Source organism: Penaeus monodon, unplaced genomic scaffold (genome assembly GCF_015228065.2).
Source record: "Penaeus monodon isolate SGIC_2016 unplaced genomic scaffold, NSTDA_Pmon_1 PmonScaffold_9103, whole genome shotgun sequence".
NCBI classification, from domain to species: Eukaryota; Metazoa; Arthropoda; class Malacostraca; order Decapoda; family Penaeidae; genus Penaeus; species Penaeus monodon.
This window is the reverse complement of record NW_023664441.1, coordinates 2,259-13,825: the sequence shown is the minus strand read 5'-3', so window position 1 is coordinate 13,825 and position 11,567 is coordinate 2,259. Positions and strand designations below refer to the sequence as shown.

The following is an 11,567-nucleotide window of genomic DNA, read 5'->3' as shown; positions in this document are numbered from 1 at the left end:
AAAAAAGGGTTCAAGTGGTCTCCAATTTCTATTGAAGTTTCTCTCGTGGCCTGGATGGTACAGGAGAGAGCGATAAAGGTCAGGGTGTTCCAAAAAATTTATTTGGGCGCGTAGAACCGTTGGTCTGAATGGTCACTCTTATCATTTGAAAACTTGCCGTAAAACCATCTGTGTATGAAAAAAAAGTCCTTTTTCTGCATTGTTTTCCTTTCGCTATCGGATATGGCCATTAATTAAAAAAAATATAAAACCTATATCATAGCGATAGCCAATTCTTTCACTACAGAAAAAAACACTTTTCAAGTGTACACAGAAGCTCTTACCTTCCCTGCCAAAGTCTTGAAGTGTAAAAAGTAATTTTTTTCTTTTCAGGAAGTCCCCCATCGAGGTTTATCGTTGGCTTGAGCTGCATCCCATTTTCCTTTACTATGTTTGGCGGGCTGAGGAAGAAGGGATAGAAGAGAATCTTTAATTATGCAGTGGAAAACGGTGATGCTGGAAGATGACATGCTGCTTAGCTTGTGAGGGTTGATCATGATGCCATCAATCAAGGATGTGAAAGATTTAAAAAAAATCTATAATATGTTAAGAGACATTATGCAGAACATCGAGGTAAAAAGATAGGTGGTAATTATTTAAACAACTACGATGATGGTAATGAGGATAAAACAAGGGTAATATGAAAGAGCTCTATGAAACAGGCAGCCGCCGGGTGCCATTCGTGACGAACCTGAAGCACCAGGAGCAGTGCCATCCGGCGTAGTGCCGATCGTGCCCGCAACCCAATCCTTGACCAAGTGCCCCCCCTCTCGATACTTCTGCAGGGGACGCGGTGAGCTTCTCGTTCTCCAGGCTCCTGTTTGCGGATGTAGAAGGTTGTTGAGGAGCACCGGCGCAGCATCCCGATCGTCGCCGCGGAATTTTGACGACGGTGAGCTTTTCCTTCTCGCCGCTGACCCAGTTCCAGAAGGTGTCGTCGGCGGGCACTTCCAGGCGAAGCTGAAGACGTTCCAACGCAAGCCGAAGGACGACGGCTCCGAGTAGCCCTCGTAGAGCTGAGGAAGGCGATGACCTCCCGCGACGGGATTTCGTCGGCGTCAGAGAGCACGAAAAAGGTCGTCTTGCGGAGGCCCTTCAGGAGAGGCAGGCCCTTGATCCCCAAAGTAGTACCTGAGGTAGGCGTCAAGCTATCCAGCCACTTTCCTTGGCTTCCGCGGAGAAAAATCCCAGGTTTATATAAACCAACTTATCTTGAAAGTCGGGGCATTTTAACCTCGCTGGAATTTTTTAAGAACTCGGCTCTTTTTTGGTCCCCGTGAGCCGTGTAGTTCGACTCGGGTATGAGGAAAACGTCCACCAAGTCATAGAGTCGTGCATCCTCGCCTCAAAACATGGCGAACTCAGGTTGACGGGGAGGCCATAACCAGCCTTCGGGGCACGAGGCGGCGTCGGAGGTGAGTCTCAGGATACGAAAACTTGTTATTTCCCGTGCCACACTGCCTCCGGGATCCCGCAGTCTTCTCCGAAAATAATGGGTTTATGACAATAGCATTTTTTGCCCTTAAGTTTCGTTTCTCCACGTCTGTTCCTTGTGCGAAGCAGGTCCTCCCCCCGAGATCGAGGAAATACTGTCTGGTATCATCGAACTATTACAAACTCTTCTGGGTTGCTTATGTTATAACTTTTAAACTTTAATCAAGGCTTTTTGGAAAAGGTTTGAAAACCCTTTATTGGAATAAAATCTTTTAAATTTCCTTACCACTGTCGAGGAAAAATCACTTCAAACATTTTTGGGGTTTTTGCTTAACAATCACACCAAGCGAATATCAACTTGTGTTCTTCTTTTTCTATTTCCTTGTCTTGGAGAGAGTGTTTTTCTCCCCCTTGTGTTATTCACAACCCTCTGAGATTCCCTTTCCCTTCCCTTGATCAAAATCCCTTGCAGGACCCTGTAGGTGACGTACTCGTCCTGGAAGCCGCCCCCTATTACAGGGTCGTCCTCGACTTTTGATTTGCGGGCGAGTCCCCTCCGCAATGGTCGGAGGGTCGGGAGTCTGAAGAAGAGGAGGAAGTCTCCTACTCTCTGCACGTTCCCTCCCGGGGGCTCTGTGTCCCCCAGGGGGCCCATGATGCCCCGTACGGACACAAAGATGTCATTGCCGACAAAGGTTTCGGGAATTAAGCTTTGAGTTACCCCGAGTAAATTAATCACATATAAACACCTACTTAGATGATTTTACATTTTGAACAAATTCCCCTTAAACAATATCAACCCAGAACTTATATGAAATTAGAAGCTTCAAGAGATAAACCCTGGAGTACCTGACGCAAAAAATTACCCGCACGAGCGCCAGAATCACCGCGCCCTCTCGCCAGGACCGCTTTCGCCGCATCGCCCCCACGCGCCGCCAGGCCTGGGGTAAGAGAACGCTCGGTACAGCTGGGCTTCTTGAATAGGTTCATGTGTTTAGTATGAAAGTTTCGAAATATTTTCATTCGATTTTTGGGAAATATATGTTCTCTTTATTTATTTCTCCCTTCCAGAATTCTCTTTTGCTTAATTTACTAATGCATACAGTCGCTTTTACATTTTCTTCAGTTCCAAAAATATGTCATATATATGTGTACATATAGTACAAATATAAATACATAATAAAAATATTTACACACACAACACACCCACACACACACACACACCACACATATAATATATATATATATATTATATATAATATATAATATATATAATAATAAATGTGTGATATATATGTTGTATGTGATATAAGTATATTATATATATAAAATATATATATTTATTATATATAAAATATATATATAAATATATATATAATATTAAATATATATATATATATAATAATATAAAAATGAATACACAAATAAATTTTATACACCATTTTTAATATATAATATATATATATATAATATATATATATATTAAAAATATATTTTATGTGTGTGTGTGTGTGTGTTTGTGGTGTGTGTGGTTTGTATATATTTATATAGATATGATATGTTGTACATATATGTAAAAAATATATAGTACAATTTTTTGGAACTGAAGAAAAAGGTAAAAAACGACGTATGCATTAGAAATTAAGCAAAAGAGAATTTGGAAGGGAGAAAAAAAAAAAAAAAGAGAACATAATTTCCCAAAAAACGAAAAAAAATTTTCGAAACTTTAACTAAAACACATGAACCCTATTCGAAGAAGCACCAGTGATACCCAGCGTTGTCTTACCAGGGCCTGGCGGCCGTGCGGGCGGAGTGGCGGCGCAAGCGGTCTGGCGAGAGGGCGCGGGATTCTGGGGGCTCGTGCAGGAAATTCTTTGCGTCAGGTACTCCAGGGTTTATCTCTTGAAGCGTTCTAATTTCTATATAAGTTCTGCGGTTGATATTGTTTAGATGGAATTTTTTCAAAATGTGAAATATCTAAGTAGGTGTTTATATGTGATTAGAATTATATCAGGGTAGACTCAACAGTTTAAATTTCCCGAAACCTTTGTCGGCAGATGATCATCTTTGTGTCCGTACTGCATCATGGGCGCCCTCGGGGACACAGAGCTCCCGGAGGAGAACGTGCAGAGAGTAGGAGATTTCCTCCTCTTCTTCACGACGTCTTCCGACCGTCCGACCATCTCGCGGAGGGAACTCGCCCGAAAAATCAAGAAGTCGAGGACGACCCTGAAATTTAGGGCGCGGCTTCCGGGGGACGAGTACGTCACCTACAGGATCCTGCAAGAGGATTTTGATCAAGGGGAAGAGGAAGAGGAGAATCTCGAGAGGATTGTGAAAAACAAAAAGGGAGGGAGAAAAGCACTCTCTCCAAGACAAGGAAATAGAAAAAAAAGAACATCAAGTTTTTAAAAAATCGTTTGGGGTGATTGTTTAATGCAGAAATCCCTAAAAGTGATTTAGAAGTGCATTTACCTGCAGACAGTGGTAAGGAATTAGTAAAAGAGTTGATTTTCCCAAAAATGGATTTTAAACCTTGTCCCAAAAAGCCTTGATTATAAGTTTAAAAAATTATAACATAAGCAACCCCGAAGAGTTTGTAATAGTCGATGATACCAGACAGTATTTTCCCCGATCTCGGCGGGAGGACCTGCTTCGCACAAGGAACAGACGTGGAGAAAACGAAACTTAAGGGCAAAAATGCTATTGTCATAAAAAATTACTTCGGAGAAGACTGCGGGATCCCGGAGGCAGTGTGGCACGGGAAATACAAGTTTTCGTATCCTGAGACTCACCTCCGACGCCGCCTCGTGCCCCGAAGGCTGGTTAATGGCCCCCCCGTCAACCATGAGTTCGCCATGTTGAGGCGAGGATGCACGAGCTCTATGACTTGGTGGACGTTTTCCTCATAGCCGAGTCGAACTACACGGCTCACGGGGAACGAAAAGAGCTCGAGTTCTTAAAGAAATTCCAGCGAGGTTATATGTCCGACTTTCAAGATAAGTTGGTTTATATAAACCTGGGATTTTTCTCCGCGGAAGCCAAGGAAAGTGGCTGGATAGCTGACGCTACTCAGGACTACATGGGGATAAAGGGGCCTGCCTCTCCTGAAGGGCCTCCGCGAAGACGACCTGTTCGTGCTCTCTGACGCCGACGAAATCCCGTCGCGGGAGGTCATCCGCCTTCCTCAGGCTCTACGACGGCTACTCGGAGCCGGTCGCCTTCGGGCTGCGTTGGAACGTCTTCAGCTTCGCCTGGAAGATGCCCCCCGACGACACCTTCTGGAACTGGATCAGCGGCGAGAAGGAAAAACTCACCGTCGTCAATTCCGCGGCGACGATCGGGATGCTGCGCCGGGTGCTCCTCAACAACACCTTCTACATCCGCAAAACAGGACGCCTGGAAGAAAAGAGAAGCTCACCGCGTCCCTTTCAGAAGTATCGAGAGGAGGGGCACTTGGTCAAGGATTGGGTTGCGGGCACGATGGGCACTACGCCGGATGGCACTGCTCCTGGTGTTCAGGTTCGTCACGAATGGCACCCGGCGGCTGGGCCCGTTTCATAGAGCTCTTTCATATTACCCTTTTTTATCCTCATTACCATCATCGTAGTTTTTTAAATAATTACCACCTATCTTATTTTCCTCGATGTTCTGCATAATGTCTCTTAACATATATAGATATTTTTTTAAATCTTTCACCCTCCCTTTTTATTGATGGCATCATGATCAACATCACAAGCTAAGCAGCATGTCATCTTCCACGCATCACCGTTGCCATGCATAAATTAAATTGATTCTCTTCTATCCCTTCTTCCTCAGCCCGCCCAAACATAGTAAAGAAAATGGATGCAGCTCAAGCCAACGATAAACCTCGATTTGGGGGGACTATCCTGAAAAGAAAAACATTACTTATATCACTTCAAGACTTTGGCAGGGAAGGTAAGAGTGCTGTGTACACTGAATGTGTTGTTTCTGTAAGTGAAAGAATTGGCTATCGCTATGATAATAGGTATTTATTTTTTTTTAATTAAGGGCCCATATCCTGATAGCGAAAGGGAAAAACCCAATGCAGAAAGGATTTTTTTTTCATACACAGATGGTTTGACGGCAAGTTACAACTGAAAAGAGTGACACATTCAGACCAACGGTTCTACGCGCCCAAATATTTTCTGGAACACCCTGACCTTTATCGCTCTCTCCTGTACCATCCAGGCCACGAGAGAAATTTCAATAGAACTTGGAGACCACCTTGACTCAGCGCAGATGGGTTTATTGCTGTTTCGTTTTATGTAAAGTCCGATTTTGTTATCTATAAGGCAGAAAGGGAATTATCAGCTGCTGCACTTGTTCGTGAGATGGTTATGAAAATACATATTTATCATATCACTGTTCTTGCTGATTTACTATCCCCCAGATTAAAACACAGACATTTTTTCTTTAGTACATTTACCCCATAACGAAAATAAAATAATAAAGTGGATTATACAAAACACACAGAAAGAGAGAACGGAAGGCAGTCTCAAGCTGAGGGTACAGAACAGCGATTCCTCTTGTGCGGAGTTCTGGAGACCGACACCAGGGGTTCCGCGAGGAAGTATAAAAAAAGGCGAAGAAATTCAAAAGATTATCACGCAAAAGGATACATACATACATATATATATATATATATATATATAATATATATATATATTATATATATATATATATATATATATATATATTTTGCTGTGTATATATGTATCTATCTATCTCTCCATCTCTCTCCTCTCTCTCTCTCTCTCTCTCTCTCTCTCTCCTCTCTCTCTCTCTCTCTCTATATATATATATATATATATATATATAATATTTTATAATATATATATAAATATATATATGTGTGTGTGTGTGTGTGTGTGTGTGTGTGTGTGTTTTGGGGGTGTTGTGTGTGTATATTATATAAATATATATATATATATATATATTATATATAAATATATTATATATATATATAATAATATTTGGGTTATATAGTTCTATCTATCTCTCCATCTATATATTATATTTGTATGTAATTATTTTATATATATATATAATATATAATAATAAAATATATATTATATATATACATATACATATACATATATATACATACATACAGAACTCATATATATATATTTTATATATATAAAATAATATATAATATATATATATATCTTAAAATATATATTATATTGTGTGTGTGTGTGTGTGTGGTGTGTGTGTGTTGTGTGGGGTTTTGGTGTGCTGTGTGTGTACATGGCCTATGAGGGGGACTCAGCCGGCCCCTTGTTCGGGCCCAGGAGCCGAGGAAGGCCCCACAGAAACCCCATGCAACATTCATCCCCCTCGAGAACAGGCACTTGCTACCACCTACAGCCCGATATACACTATGCAATGCACATACCTATTTTGATTAATAAAGAAATGATTGTGAACGTTTAAAAAATCATTCGATTAAAATAGATAAATAATTAAATAATGACTTATGTTTTTACTTTTATTGAACATGTTTGTTACACTATGTTGAATCTTATCATGGAAATAAAGTCTTAAGAGATTTTCCCATGTAGTTTAAATGTCATCAAAAACTGAAATGCTTGTACCGCCTTCAAAAACATTTCATGGAGCCCTGTGTGTGTGAGCATTATATATATAAAATTATATATATTATTATATATTTTAATATATATATAAAATATATATATATATATATATAATATATATATATATATATGTAAACACGCACATACGCTAAACACACGCAGACACACACACATACACCCCACACACACACACACACACACACCAATATATATATTTATATTATATATATATATATTTTAAAATATTTTATAATATATATAATATAAGATTTATATATGTATATATAACCAAAATATATAAATATATCCCACACAACATAAATATATAGATAGTTACCCCCCACATGTATACACACACATATACAAGTATATATATATATATATATATATATATATTTTAAAATTAAAATATATATATATATATATATTTTATAATATATGTATATATATAAAATATACATATATGTATGTATGTATGTAAATGTGTATATACATAGGGTTTATATATATATTATATATATATATATATATATATATATATATATATATATATATATATATATGTATATATGCACATACACTTGTGTGTTTGTCCATCTATCTTTCTAGTGTCTATCTATCTACCTATCATTATACAAACACACACACACACACACACATATTTTTATATATATATATATATATATAAAATATATATATTATATATATATATATATATATATAAAATATATATGAGTTTTGTGTGTGTGTGTGGGGTGTGTGTGGTTTACATACATATATGATAGATATACACAGAGAGGAGGATAGATAAAAATACCACAATAAGTATATGTATAGTATAAAATAAATATGTATATTTATTTATATACATATAATTATGTGTGTTATAATTATATATAATATATATATATATATATATATTATATAAAATATATTATATAATATATAGATATATATATCTTCTTCTTTTAAGGGTAGGTTCATGTCTGAGCCGCCGTGGTCACAGCATGATACTTAATTGTAGTTTTCATGTTGTGATGCTCTTGGAGTGAGTACGTGGTAGAGTCCCCAGTTCCTTTCCACGGAGAGTGCCAGTGGTACCTTTTTAGGTTGCTTGCTTGCTTGAGATTTGCGAAGTTCTGGCTTCGCCCGGGCCTTTCACTTATGGCCCGGCCTGTGTCAGCTTTTTATGGCTGTCTCATTTGTTGGTCTGACACTCGGTGCTTACCGTGGCGGTGGATTGCCAGCAGGCGCTCCTGTAGCCGTGGTGTAAGCATCTCGCATAATCTCTTTACCAGCACGACGGCTGTGTTCTGTGGGGTTGTCTTAGGAATTGCGTGGTGCACGCAATTCCCCAAAGTAGTGTATCAGTGTGGCGTTTTCGGCTCGCCGCAATGCATGCAACACCTCTCTTCATGTTCTATGGTTTGTATGATCTGCCAGCACAGTGGTAACCTAGGCGCATTCTGTGCAGAATGACTTCGGTACCTCTGTTGTTTATTTCAGAGGGGTGCCAGTGGTTCATAGCCTGTGGCATCTGAGTACCAGCTGGCCGAGGGGGTATGTCTCGTTTCCTCTCTGTGAAGCTGCAGGAGGAAGGAGTTGGCCGTCACCGTACACTTCCTCCTAAGAAACTTCGGCTCTGAGGGTATTATCATGGATTTGGGGGCATCCCCCGGGCCCGATTTCGGCTAATCTGTCAGCAAGCTCATTGCCTCTGATCCCTATATGGCTGGGAACCCAGTTTATGATAATTCTTCTACCCTGAGCAAGCATCCTTTGTGTTATTGTGCCGATGGTTGTCAGGAGGTAGATGTTGTCAGTGGGTGAGCGCTGCTGAAGACAGTCGACGGCTCCTTTGGAGTCTGTGTGTTGACCACGTGACCTTTTCCCCGGGAAACGCGTGTCTCAGTGCCCCCATGATAGCAACTACCTCTGCCTGTAGCGAGGAGGCGTTGTCTGGTTACCCTCATGGATATTGTGGCATCCCTTGCTGCAAAGCCGGGCCTGCAGTGTGGGTCAAGGGATCGACCAAATCCGTCTGTGTAATATGTCAGGCCCCCCGGAGGGGTGATGGTTGCAATGACCCTCTGGGTTTCTGCCTTTAGGCTAGGCGTGCAATATTCATTCTTTTTGCTTGCCAGTCTCATGACCGAGAAACTCTATCGAGGTTTGTGCCCACGGCGGAGCTTCGACAAAGTCAGGGTGTGGGGAGTCCATGCCCTTGGCCAGTAGTGGTTCTTGAGCTGATGGCGTATTAGCACCCTGGCTTTTGTGAGACAGCCAGGAGTTGTTTGCAAACAGCTCGTTATCTTGTTCTAGGCGTCTGACTATTTTGGTCTTAGGTTTGTGTTCCTGGGAGCCTGGATGACCTTGGATAAGAATTGGGCTGCCGTTAGATCAATTCGTGAGGCCAAGGGGAGAAGGTTTGTCCCCACTAGGAGGTTGAGGACCTTCGCCCACCTTGGGGCACCCAGAAGACCCTGGCGGCTTCGTTTGGACTGTCTCCAATCGGTCTTTATATTTCTCTTGATGCCAATCAGAGCGAGGGAGGCATAGTCTACAATGGGCCTGACAGCATGTACGTAGAATGATCTTAGTACCCTGTGTCTGGCCCCTATGCGTCTTCCACCATTATCTCATGACAGACAGCCTTGCCTTTGTTCGGTCAACCAGGTACTGGACCTCCTGGCGGAAGGAGAGGGTCCGGTCTATCCTTTTCCCCAAGGTACAGGTTCCTGAACCCACTCCAAGTCCATTCCCTGGATTTTCAGACTTGTGCCTTGAACTCCTGTCTCAAAGCCATGGGCCCTTTGGGTTTGGCCTGCAGAGATCTTTAGTCCTGTCCTGCAACACTCCTCGGATACCAAGTCCAGACAACGCTGGGCTTTGTTTAGGCAGTGTGCTCCAGTGGAGATGATAGCAAGGGTCGTCGCATAGGAGATGAAAACTTGCACCCCACTGGGAGGTTTATGTTGAGGATACAGGACATTTGTGTGTTAAATAGGGCTTTGGGCTGAGAACCCCACCCTGTTTGGGGTTCCATTTTTAGTGGCATGTGCTGTGATAGGTGACCTTGGAATTTGACTCGGCTGTTCTATTCGTAAAGTAGTCACCTATCCAAGCCAAGAGCTTACCTCTGATTCCTTTTTGGATCAGGCTCTCCTGAATGGCAAGAGGACTTGCCAATTCGAAAGCCTTCTCCAGGTCAAGGAATACTGCCCACAGATGCGCCCGGGGGTTTATTGTGCTCAAGAGCGTGGGGTATGCTGTGCGCTGTGCTCATGCCCCCGGTGAACCCGTGGAGGTGTTCGTGTGGGGCTCCCATTTTCCATTGGAGCCGGTCAGTACCTACTCTCGGCAGTCTTGGCCAGACAGCCCGAGGAGAGAGATGGGGCGGGTACTTCCCGGCTCCTTTGGGTTTAGGGCTGGGAACTATGGTCGCCCTCTTCCAGCTCTGGGGTAGAGTGGAAGTTCCCCGGACCTGTTGATGAGGTGCAGGAATGCAAGCTCACCTACCCGTCCCAGGCGGGAGATGATGGGGTACGAGATCCCGTCATCGCCCGGGGCTGAGTTGCGACTGGCTTGTGTGCATCTCTTAGTTCCCTCAGAGAAAAGATAACGTCTGAGTTATCGGGTTCGGCCTGCCCTTTCTCTGATGTGAGCAAGTCTGTCTGGTTGTAGGCGTTCTTGTCTTGCCCTCAGTTCGGCTGGCAGACTGTCGCTGCTCGGGTTTTCGCAGAGAAACCTTGCGCCAGTCTGTTGGCCCTCTGCCTGGGGTCGTGGTGCGTGCATCTCGGGGCTGAGCGGCTGGTGGCTCGCTTTACCCGTTGCCATAGCTCTGAGAGGGGTGGTACGGTGATCGAAAGACTCACACCATTCCAGCCACTTTTCTGCCTCACTCTGCTGGCAGTTCCTTGGCATCCCTCACCGCCTCCCTTAGGAGGGCTAGGTTGTCGGGGGTTCTTTGCCTTTGGAAATGTTTTCGGCACATGTTTACCTGTGGTTGACCTCCCTAATCTCGTCATTGAAGTACCAGGCGTCCTTGTGACTCCTGGACCCGGGTCGAGTTTGGGTATGGTCCCGTGAGGCTGCCTCATCAATGGCATTTACAAGTCTGGCTTGTAGCACTTCCACATTTCCCTCTGTGTGGGGTTTTATTGCTTCTCAGACAGCGGGCCAAGGCGCTCTGGAACGCCTGCCAGTTTGGGCCCTTTTCTGTTTTCCATCTTGGATTCGGTCGTGGTATTTCGGCGGGCCACTATCCATGAGGGTTGTTATAGTGCCATAATGGTACTAGTGACGGTCTCATCGACACGCCAGCCAATCCTCTCCACCAGAGTCGCAGTGGCCAGGGTGAGGTTTTAGGACCCCTCCTCTTACATGCGTTTGGCTCCTGGCTGTTGAGGAGAGCGATCTCGGGGAATGTTCTCGAGGCACGTTGGCTATGTGACGGCCAGCCGCATCCGTTTT

General features: G+C 43.0%; 2 pseudogenes; one reads left to right on the top strand and one right to left on the bottom strand.

Moving 5' to 3' along the window:
• Nucleotides 1-3: 3 nt before the first annotated feature.
• Nucleotides 4-2,574, bottom strand: LOC119572011 (annotated as a pseudogene).
• A 35-nt stretch (nucleotides 2,575-2,609) lies between these two features.
• Nucleotides 2,610-5,761, top strand: LOC119572012 (annotated as a pseudogene).
• The last annotated feature ends 5,806 nt before the right edge of the window (nucleotides 5,762-11,567 follow it).